We start from the raw sequence: 13,010 nt of genomic DNA on the forward strand, positions 1-13,010 counted from the left end.
TATATGAAACATTTGTTACACAATTGATATACCAAATTAAATATAACTTATATACCATTTAAATTATATCCAACATTTAAAAATGAAACAAAATAACTAATATAGTTTATATTTGATATATCAATTGATAAAATTTATGCATTTAACATACATCATCAACATCAAATTTGAACTAATCGAATGAAATAATTCTATATCAAAATGAAAAAAAAATAATAATAATATTTATCATAATCAAACAAACAACGTGGACCATAACACAAATTAAGTCGTGATATATCAGTTGTATAAATGATATTCTTTAAAGAAAGTATATCAATTGATTGATATACCAATATAAGTATATCTGTTGACTGATTTATATAAAAATATAGAATATATCAAATATACATGTTGATATAAGGGTAAATCGTAAAAAAAAAAAATCATGTTTAATTTTTTTTACTATATTTACAATTTTAGAGAATCATTGCTATATTTGTCAATACCCTTTTATTTTTTGCTACCCATTATGATTTCTCATAACTAATTTGAGACAATCATACAAATGCTCTCATTTTCTCTCATATACAGTGTCATATTTGTTTCAATTGTCAAATCCTAACACTAGTTTTTTTAACCAAAAGAAAAACAACAATAAAAAAATAAAATATTAAGTTAAAACATAAAATCCACCAAATCTCACAAAGTTCAATAATCAAAATCTTCCCTCAAAATTTAACAAATTAATGAATCACCAAATTCAAAAAGGGTTGACAAGGGAGTTTCATCTTCAATAATGAGAAATATTTTTAATTGATCACAACTAATAGACTAATTTAATTTACAAAAAGATCAACCAAAGTCTTCATTGCTACAAAAATGTATATTTTTTTTTTTTTTTCTTTTCTACTAATGGTTTTCAAAATAATATATAGACTAGATTATTCATCTCTATGTTTAAAAAAAAGGTTCATATTCTGCTATCTTTTTAGTAATTTAAGATCAGATCAAATCAAGATTTGAATCTACATTTTCTCAGCAAATCAACTTAATTACACTCCAAAATTTTAGAGATGGTTTTATAAAAACTCTCAAAATTGGTTTTGCCCCACTCTTTAAAACTTAAGAATTTTGTTCCATTGTTTACATCAACGCCAATATTATAAAATTACCCTTAATTTTATTTTTCCCTCTTCCTCTTCTTGATTTTCCATTTTTTTTTTCCAATTATAAAATTTCATCGTTGGAGTGAGATGTGAATGTTGCAATAGGGTCAGAGTGGGATTGGATTAGGGGTGGAAACGGTTCGGTTCGGTTCGGTTTGGTGGTCAAACCAAATCGAACCAAATTTTTTAAAATGTGAAACCAAATCGAACCGATTTCTTGGTTCAAACCGAACCGAACCGAACTGCATATGCGGTTCGGTTCGGTTTCAAATTCGATTTTGACATTTTTAAAAAATCCATGTTATATTCTTTTTTAATTAAAACAGTTCGATTCGGTTCCGTTTTAAATTCGGTTTTATTTTTTTTTAAATAAATAAATATATATATATATATATATATATATATATATATATTAGTTAAAAACGTTTTGGTTCGGTTTCAAATTCGGTTTTCGAAAGTGAAACCGAACCGAACCAAATTAATTCGGTTTCAAAATTTCTTCAAACAGGATCGAACCGCATTTTTCGGTTTGGTTCGGTTCAATTTTTAGAAACAGTTTGGTTTTTGCGATTTGAATGACCACCCTTAGATTGATGCCAGATGTGTTGGTGAGAGAGCGAGAGAGAAAAATGGAGATGCCAAAAAGTAAGAGATCAAGATGAAATCAGGTGAGCGTTGCAGAGGCGAGAGGAGATCGAGTTGGAGTGTCACCAGCGAGAAGAGATCGAGTTAGGATGTCGCCGGCAAGAGAGTAGAGCAAGCGGGAGAGTGAGAGGCCCAATCTATGTAGGTGAGGTTCTATTTTAGTAATTTCACCCTAACTTTTCTATCTCTTCATTTTCCCCTATAAAAAAAATCAATTTTAAAAATAGGGTATAGTTCATTTTCCCCTAAATTTTGGATCATTCATTAGACTAACCCTTTAGGGACGTTTGGGACAAAGAATTAGTTATTAAAATTGTGCTATAATAGTTTGTGTTTGAGATACAGGTTATTTCAATTTAGTTGTAATAGTATATATTTGAGGTATAAACTATTTTAGTTTGTGAATGAAATTATATTTTTTTTCATTATTTATTTCGTTATTTTTTTTTCTTTTTGCAGCTTTATAGTAGGTTTTACTTCCGATTTTTCTTCCAAAATTTTCATCGTGAAGGTCTCTCTCTTTTCTAATAGATATATCATTATAGCTTTTTTTCCATTTTTGCAACTCTATATATTATGTATGTCTTTCCTTCAATTTTTGCAATTTGTCTTTATGTTTGAACTATCTGCACCAGTCTCTTGGGTTCTTTTTTCATTAAAAGAAAAAAAAAAAAATTGCCCTTAGTTTTATGGCCCTATAGGCTTTTACTTTACTTTTTTGTTTGCTAAAATTCTAAATGTATATGATTTTTGTTGCTCTTTTTTTTTCTTTTTTCTTTTTTTTTTCTAAAAATGAGCTGAAGGAGGAGAGTAGAAAAAAATGGTTCAAGTTTTGATTTTTCTTCCAAAGTTTAATTTAAGATAAAATCAAATTAATATTTGAAACTATCCGAATTGTGATCAACAAAATAATAAAATAATCTAAATACTTATTTATTTGTTAATTTAAAATATTTATTTTAAAGAACTTCCCTGAGAGTATTTTTATCCGAAATAAAATAAAGTATTTTTTAAAAATAATCCATAGTTTACAAATTTATTACAAAGCTAAGTAAAATTATGAACTTTTGGTGGAAAGGTGAGAAGTTCAATTTTTTTAATATGTTATTTAATCATTATAAGTTAAATTGATTCATAATCAATATTCTAATTTAAATTTTGAGGATGACATTGGAGTAACGAAATTGTATGGAAATACAAGTATTAGGGTGTGTTTGGAATACATTTTCAAATGTTTAATTAAAACAATAAATCATTTTAAAACGACATTGTTGAATGAAAAGTTTTGGACCAATCACAAATTGTCACATCATTACTAAATTAATGACAAAATTACAAATCATCAAATTTGAGACCAATTAAAAGTTGATGTGTGTCCCAAATTGTAGGTGAAGACAAATTCCAATGACAACACGTGTTTTCATCACAAGCGTTGGATTGAGTAAAGTTAATTTGGTGGAATTTGATATTATAATTTGGTTAGAGTCCAGTTAAGCCAAAAAATGGGCTTAATTTGGCCCAAATGCCAAAGTAGGCCCAAGTCCAGCTAGTTAGGTCCAAGGGCCAAACCCATTGACCAACCAAGTCCAAATCCACGAGGCCCCACCAGAGAACTCTATAAATAGAGGAACTGTCTTCATTTGTGGGGGTGAGCAATTCTACATTCCAGAGAGCCTAGAGAGAATTCTCCCAACAATCAGAAGACTCCTAGACTCCTAAAGTTGCATATTCCTTGAAGATACAAGTCTCATGAAGAAACAAGGATTCTTCCAAGACTTCAACTTCGTGCTCCACTTCTTCAAGTCAAGCGTATGCATTCAACTGAGAGATAATTAGAGGATCAAGTACTAGAGATCAAACCATATTGCATCAAATCAACATCAACATCAACATCAACATCAACATCAACACAAGTTCAACTCCACAAAACAAGTTTCTCCAGAATCCTCGTGCGAACAAATTGACACGTCCAGTGGGACATCTCTACCTCTCATCTCTCTCTTGTCATTTAAATCAACAAATCAACAAATGGAACCAAAGCAAGCAGCATCCAAAGCTACTGTCGCAAGGGACGCTTACACGGGAACTGTCACCCACAACCATTTAAAAGAGATCATGCAAGAACAAGAACAAGGTTCTGTCCTCACAAAGAAAACCTGGGAACAATTGATGGAATCTCCTAAAGGTAGGATCTTCATAAGAGAAAATCCTTTGTTCGACAACTATGCTCTTACTTATGATTAATCAGAAAAAAAAGTCATACTTTGATGTAGTATCTGTCATAATGGCTGACGTAACGACTGAGTCAATCATGGTAAGGATGGAGAGAAAGAGAAATTTCCTAGTGAAAGTTATAGAGGAGCGAGATCATGAAATCGCTGCCTTAAGAGAATAGATGCAGGCTCTTGAAGCTGCTGAGTCGAGTTAAACTCCTATTGTTAAAGCCAATAACAAAGAGAAGATTGTGTTGCAAGAAAACCAACCGCAACAATGAACTTCAAATGTCTCTTTATCAGTCTAACAACTGCATGATTTGATCACCAACTCCCTCAGAGCTTAGTACGGAGGCCCATCTCAAACTTCTTTTATGTACTCCAAGCCGTACATAAATAGAGTCGACAACCTGAGAATGCCTAATGGGTATCAACCTCCAAAATTCTAGCAGTTTGATGGAAAAAGTAACCCAAAACAACATGTTGCTCACTTTATCAAAACCTACAAAAATGCAGAAACTAGAGGAGACCAACTAATCAAGCAGTTCGTCCGAACCTTGAAAGAAAACGCCTTTGACTGGTACACTGATCTAGAGCTTGAAGTGATTGACAACTGGGAATAATTGAAGAGAGAGTTCTTGAACCGCTTCTACAGCACAAGGCAGACTGTTAGCATGATGGAGATGATGAACATCAAACAGCGAAAGGAAAAGCTGGTCATCGACTATATCAACCAATGGAGAGCTTTGAGTTTGGTTGCAAAGATAGACTCACTGAATTATCTGCAGTGGAGATGCACCCAAGGCATGCACTGAGAGCTTCTCTACATCTTACAAGGGATAAAACCTCGTACATTTAAAGAGTTGACGACATGAGCTCATGACATGGAGCTAAGCATTGTCAACAGGGGAGATTTCCTAGTCCCTGAAGGGAGAAAGGCAAGAATGAAATCAAAGGCATTGAAAAAATCATGAATAGTGCCTAAACCTTATAAGGAAGAAGACGAGGACTTCCCTCAACTTCAACGGTCGATAACTTTGGCAGAATTTCTCCCAAGAAACTTCCTTGATAATCATCCAGAGGAAGTATTAGAAGTTATTACATGTCATGCTGTCAGCAAAGCAGAAGTCAACAATAGTCATATAATTGTTGAAGAAGGTGATAATTTAAATGAAATCGAGCAAAAAGCTTCCATCTTCGATCGGATCAAACCTTCAACTACTCAATCTTCAGTCTTCCATAGATTGAGTATGGCTACTATAGAAGAAGAAAACTAATGTCCAACTTCTACTTCCACTCGAACTTCAGCCTTTAAAAATCTAAGTATCTCCACGTCAAAGAAAGATCAGCCTTCAACATTTGCTTTTGATTGTCTTAGGATGACACGCGATCAACAAAAAAAAAAAAAAAAAAAAAGATGAAAACCTTGAAGGCAAAACTATTTCATGAAGAAAACAACGACGAAAAGATTTATAGTCGTGTCCCTTCATGCATGAAGAGGAAGTTGTCTGTGGATATAAATACAGAAGGTTCCTTGATGGTGAAGCCAAAAGTCATCATACGAAAAAATCCTACAAATAAAGAGTATGATCAAAGCCATGATGAAATAAGAGTTTCTGAAGTTTAAATGTAGAAGCTTTTCATTGTAAGAGCCTACTGCATGTTTCTCCTCACCTGCATGAGCTTAAACTATGAACGACCAAAAAAAAACTTTTGAACTACGTTATGACTTGATCCTTGTCATTATAAAGGGTATGTAGTTAGCTTGAAGGAAACTTTAAATTCAGTCTAGACAAAAGAAAAAGAACAAAAAAATATATATATATATATATTCCTCTTAAACTACATCATGATTTGATCCCTTTCTTCAAGGTACATAGGCAACTTAAAGAATTTAAGTACAGTCCATAAAAAATAAGTGGCACAATCACCCTACATGTGATGCTACACAAAAAAAGAATTGATATTGTTCATCTCTACTAGGGGCAACACAATAAATTAAAGATGTTCATCCTTACTGGGGGCAATATAACAAATTGAAGACGTATATTGTCTGCACAATGTTACACTGGTTGGATGTGTACAATAAGGTTATCGCTAGAAAATTCAATCATCTTTTCGCTCACTTAAATAAAGATGCAATGTTGGGCGTTGCTTACTTCAAGTTCGAAGCATTACTCGTCTATAGCTCGACTCTTTACCTTCAGCTATAGATGTTCTTCAAGATCAAGTTCAAAAGTTTTATCGATGCTTCTTTAAATTCAGGTTCAGAGGCTTTGCTGATGCTTTTTAAAATCTAAGTTTGAAAGGATTTGTCAACCCTCCATCTTTAAGTTCAGAGGCTTCGTCAATACTTCTCTATCTTTAAGTTTAGAGATTTCATCAATGTTTCTCCATCTTCAAGTTTAGAGATTTCGTTGATGCTCCTCCATCTTCAAGTCTAGAGGCTTTGTAAATGCTCCTCCATATTCAAGTTCAGAGGTTCCACCAATGCTCTTCCATCTTCAAGTTTAGAGGCTTTGTCAATGCTCCTCCATCTTCAAGTCAGAGGTTTCGTTGATGCTCCTCCATCATCAAGTTCAGAGGCTTCGTTGATGCTCTTCCTATAGGGATTGGTGTCCTAAATCTCTTGTATTATCGAGTTTGTAAACATTGTATAAACTAATTGTTATTTTATGAACATACACTCAATCCAATAAACTAAGATCCTAGGTTATTTTATATAATTTAAACAAGTATGTAAAGACATGCAGGTGGATCTTATTTAACTAGTAACCTAAACGGTCTGTGGTAGATGGATAAGGTTAGGTACCTTATCTTGGTGACATTACAAATATGGCCCGCTTTGTAGATGTTACAAATGTGGTAAAGTGCTACAAATGATCTGATCTTGATCATTCATTTATAGATATGTGACCGAGGTATCCTATACAAAGAGTTTGTATAAGACCAGACCACGAAATGGTTAGTCTCATTATATAGCGTCGTTAATAGTAGAGACTTACATTTCACCAGGATGACCATAGGTGAAATGACTTGAATCTTGAGTGAGTTGTGAACTTCTGCTCATAAAGGCGGTCCTTTGATTTGTATCGATAAGAGTGACCAGATTGCCAACTCAATAAGCCTACAATTTTGGGAATTCATCTGATTGGGGAGCTGGGAACACAGCTACACAAGACGGAATTCACTCATTCCCTGATGTCGGGATAAGTAGATAAATTGCTCTCTTAAGGGCTGATTTTGGGTTTGAACAATACGGCCACACCCTCTCCTGGCCTGAGAGGGACTTAATCATAGTTGGACTACAACTTATTATTCATTAGAGGAATCAGTGATACTTGAGGAGTTAGATTAACTACAAGGGCAAAATGGTGACTTTGGCCTAGCTGTACTTATGAATAATTTGTGAAAGGTCATCATACTGTTGATTGGTTATATTCAGTGGACACAGAAATATATCTGTAGTGGGAAGAGTGCAGCTGTCGATCTTTAGTGGAGTGACCGACAGTTAATGGATGTTGGGTAATTTAATTAAAGAGTTTAATTAATTATCCAAGTACCATTGGAGCTTCAATCTGTAGGTCCATGAGGTCCCCTTTATAGCTCAACAACAATTTAATTGAGAATTAATTTTGATTAATTTGAAGTGTTCAAATTAATTGAGGAAATCAATTATATATGATATAATTAATTAAATTAATTATATGTAATATAATTAATATGATGTATTTGATACATTATAATATAAAGTATTTTGAGAGGATTTTGAATATAGCTTAAGTACTGATTATATGAATGTGATGCATATAATTAAATTTAATATAATTATGATTTATATTAAATACCATGAATAGTTGAGAGGAATTAAATATTTGGATATGATTCAAATATTAATTATATGGATGAGATTCATATAATTGAATTTAGTATAAATGTGATTTATATTAAATGGTATGCATTGTTGAGAGATAATAAAACTATAGGTTATATGTTGTATTTGATATAACATATAATATATATATATATATACTTATTTAATTAAAGGGAGGGAGTTATAACTCCCTCCCCCTAATTCTCTCAGCCAAAACGTGCAGTGGTTGGGAGAGTCAATTGATTTATCTTCTTCCATCAATGGTGGATCTGAAAAAAATTTCCACTAGAATGAAAAGTGTACCTTTCTCCATTGGGTCAGACCTCTAGACCTCGTGTCGGTCATAGTATAGTCTCGTCCTTGATAGAAACTTGACATAAAGCTTCATTCTAGTAAGGGCTACAAAACTTACTTGAGATCAACCTCATATCACTCTTTGGTCTTAAGCAATCATATATCATTATTTAGATCCTGCTACAAATAAGTCTTAAAATCTCTTTCATAATGATTTTGAAGCCCTCAAATCCTATAGAGCATTCGTCAGTCTAAAACACCACAACCTCATAATAATTGTATCTAATCTCTGAAGATAGTTTTTTTATACATAAAACATTCCTGATTCATAAATCTATCTCAAGAATGTTCATCTCTATAAAGTCAATCAACTCATTGTCTATGCTAGAAGAAACATACTATCTATGGTGCTCCAAGTTCAGGATTCAGAATTCGGATTTGGCACCTAATGGCCCCAGCATTCTCCGTCAACTCTTAATATGGTTGTTACATAAGCATGTGGATTTCAACTCTCTTCTTAACATACAAAACTAGTGTGCCCAGAGGCAAAACATTAAGGCATTTACTTCTATAAATAGCTCATGTATCTGCAACTTGCTATTCGACTCTGCTAGGACTACTTTGTATGTAGCCCTAGGAATGGAAGTGTTTTATTCTCAAGCTCATCTTTTGTGCTAGTGGTCATCCTAGAAAATCTAGATTGATTACTTAACCTGACCCTCATACAATTGGATCTCTACTTGGAGTTAGATTACTTCCATATTTAAATTAAATCGATTGATCACTAGTCTCTAGTTATATCTCGTTTCCAGAGTCGCAATCTCTTAACTTTCGTTAACTCCTTCAATAGTGTACCTTTTGACTATTAAAGTCTCAACATTCCATGTCAATAGTTTTAAAATAACCATTGCTACTAACAACTCCACTTTAACTTATCCCTTCTCAATCTTTTATTTTGGAAATAGATTCTTGTGATTAAACAAAGTCCCATACCCTATCACCTCTCTAAGTTATCTTTCCATCCAACACCTATTGTCCTAAAGTTCCACATGATAATAAGATATTCTTCTTTTACACCTAAACAAATACCTTGTAACCCCTCAGACCATGCCTCCAAACCATACTTAACTAGGAGTTTTGAATACATTAAATTCCTTTCTCTTTCCAAAATAGTAACATTTCTTGGACACTTCTCTCCTTCACACTTATCTTTGATAAAACCACTAAATTCGAGATGCTTTTCTTTTTTTTTTTTTTTTTTTTTTTTTTTACTTTCCAAGAGGAACTTAATCTCTTTACTAAAGTATAATTTACTTAACTCTTCCATGGGTTCTATCTCTCACTAAGAATTTTCATTTTGTAAATTCTTCTTCATCAATTTTCATGCATTTAAACTCCAAAAAGACTTTTGTTTGTTGAAGCTTGCCCAACTTGGATCTCCTCATCACAATAAGGCTATGAATTTAATCTAGGTACTCTAAAATAATTCTTCAACCCAAACAAATAACACTTTCCTTTATCCCCTTTAAGTCCAAGCTCATGTCCAACTATTTTGGCTTCCTTTAAAGACATCAACTTAGGTAGATAGTCCAAAAGAATTATTCATATCATTACACATACTTTCACTAGCAACCTATCTCTCCTTTCAAGCATGTACCTGAGAAATCCAAAACACAATACTTTACCCAGTCCATCAATTTTCTAGTATTACCAAAGCGATCATGTCCTATTAATCCTTTCGAAATTTCTCTTGAAATGTTTGGTTTTAATATCTCAGAACCTCTAATAAATCTATAGTCTCTTCTTCTTCTCTTTTTTATCCACAAAACAACTTTTAACCTTATATTTGAGTACGCACACTGTGAAGGAATTTATTTATACTACTACCAATTTTATTGCCCATTACAAAACATAACATTAGTCCTTAATGAATTCTTGCCAAGACAATTTTATTCGTTGGCTTAAACATATACATACTTTTATTCTTAAACTGTCATAACTCTATATAGTTTCATCAACCTTTAAGATCTTTGAACTGAGTATATATTTGTTTCTTTCTAATAGTTCATCCATGAGATAAACTAGTGCCAAGTGACCTCATAATTTTTTTTCTTTTTGTAGCGTCGTACCTGAATAATCAGGTTATAGTAACTTCTATCGAGTCACTAACCTAGCATTAGAACATAACTGGTGAATTTAAGCTAAATAAATATTTTAATGCACAACTATCATAAAACTTTTAATTGATAAAACATATCTGCAATGACAAAGGATCCGTTATTGGGCCATAGAGACATTTTGGACTTACATTGTTAGTCAGTCTACAGAACCCAAAACATGAGCTATGATACCAACTGTAATGACCCGACTTTCTAGGACTTATATTAGAGCGTTATTACATGCATGCATAAATCCCAAAACGACTCTCTCATAAATTTTAAGTAAAATCAAAAGAATTGTATTAAATAAATAGCTTTTGTAACATCTAAATAACTAAAAATCTCTGGTTAGGAGTCCTCTTGGAATAAAAATAAATTTCATGACGCTTTATAAATAAAAATTTTAAACAATAGAACTCTAAGTTCAAACATCAAGACTGGAACTTAAAAACATCGAAACATGAAAACATGGGTGGAAGCATCTCTTTGGTCCTAATGGAACAATCACATATTCCTTCTATCATTTGCCTGGTGTGTCCTCATCCTACCTGAAAAACATAACATGATAAAGAATGAGTATAAAATACTCAGTAAATAACCCACTACCGAGGTCAGGCTAAGCATCTATGTCCTCTAGATGCCACTCTCTAGTGGGACATTCATAAACCTCTACTTTCCATGGGATGACCATCTAATTGAACCCATCCTACCGTAGGTGAGATGTACCCACAAACCTTTGGTGAAATCCCGTAGAAGATCACTAACCTTTGGTGAAGTCCCAAAGGAGATCACTAACCTCTGGTGAAATCCCCAAGGGGATCACTAACCTCTGGTGAATCCCGAAGGAAACATAAATATTTTATGAAATCCCGAAGGAGATCACCACCTCTGGTGAAATCTCAAAGGAGATCACCACCTTTGGTGAATCTCGAAGGAAACATAAACCTCTGGTGAATCCCGAAGGAAACACAAACTTTTGGTCAAATCTCGAAGGAGATCACCACCTCTGATGAATCTCGAAGGAAACATAACCCTCTGGTGAATTATAAAGGAAACATAAACATTTGGTGAAATCCTGAAGGAGATCAACTCTGGTGAATCCTGAAGGAAGCACAAACCTCTATTAGGTGCATAACTATGGGTAGGGAGTATATCACTATCAAACATAACATGCATCATAAAACATATTCCCACAAACATGCAATTAAATCATACACATGCAACCTCTTATCAAATCATATAAGAATTTAACTCATGCTCGTACTCATGACATGCTTCAGACAAAATTAAGATAAACTTATTTATCCCCATGTATCTTGATGCTAACAGTCTTATAAACAATCCTTTTTTTAAATAAATTTAAATCAATTATCTATAAAATTGATATAAATTAATTATCTTCTCTAAATTATAAACAATCTCTAAATCTCTCAAGTTTTATTCAATTTGCCAAATTAACTTAAATTTCAAAATAAATCCCAAATTCTCCTTTAACTCACTTTCGATTTCCAAATTCTTCATTCCTAACAAAATAAATTGAATTATCTCCAAATCGATCAATCCACCTCAAATATAACCAAAATTTCAAATCTTCTCTAACTTGAAATAAATTCAAACCAATTGAATTTAAGTTGAGTTATCTGAATCCCAAATAATTCGTTCTTAGCCTTAAAACTCAAAATAACACCAAATCATTTAAGATAACCAAATTAAAAAAAAAAAATTACCTAAATTAGACCATCGAAATCGAACTAATCGAATGAAAACTTCATATCAAAATCAAATAAAATACAATAGCTTCTACAATGACACAATTAAAATATGGTGTATCAATCGAATATTCTTTCTATAAAGTATATTAGTTGACTGATATATAAAAAATAAAAAATATCAGTTGACTGATATGTCAAATATAAAATATATCAAATATACTTGTTTATACACAATTGAAGGTAAAATTGGAATGGTAAAAAAGACTGAAATTAGATTTAGTATTTTTTTTTTTTTTTTTTTGCAATACTTGTAATTTTAGAAAATGGCTAGATTTGCAAATACAATATATTCTGGCTACTCATTACAGTTTCTTTCTTTTCTTCTCTTTTCGTTGTGTCTACCTATATTTTTCCTTGTATGTGTGTATTTTCTTAATCTCATATTCTTAATAGATAAATAAAAGATTGGAGCCACCATAACAAATACCTTATGTACTATTAGTTTACAATTTTTTATTTTTGATTTTTTATATAATTTTTTTTATAAAAAATTTAAAAATTATATTTTGAATCCTTATATTTATTTTTCAAAAATTATATGTTAATTTCTATAATGAGTTAACTAAGACACATCCGCATTTTATTGGACTTACAAATTTTCTTATTTGAAATTAAAATTTTGATCAAAACTAATTTGCTCCCTAATGATAAGATTAAACTAAAATATAGAGGCCAAAAAAGTAATTGAGAAAAAAAAATGATGTAGTGGTAAAATGTGTGAGTAAAAAAATATTTATTCTATGTGTAAGTAGAAAAATATTTATTCTTTCTGTGTTTTTTATTTTCTCTCTCTAAATGATTCCAAATGGAATTTTGGAATATGTCATAAATGCAAGGTAGGTGTGTGGGGGTGAGACAAGAGGTGCTCTTAATTGATGGCAAAAGACATAGCTGTCCCAATTTGG

Source organism: Benincasa hispida, chromosome 4, assembly GCF_027475165.1.
Source record: "Benincasa hispida cultivar pf3 chromosome 4, pf3_genome.v1.1, whole genome shotgun sequence".
NCBI lineage: Eukaryota > Viridiplantae > Streptophyta > Magnoliopsida > Cucurbitales > Cucurbitaceae > Benincasa > Benincasa hispida.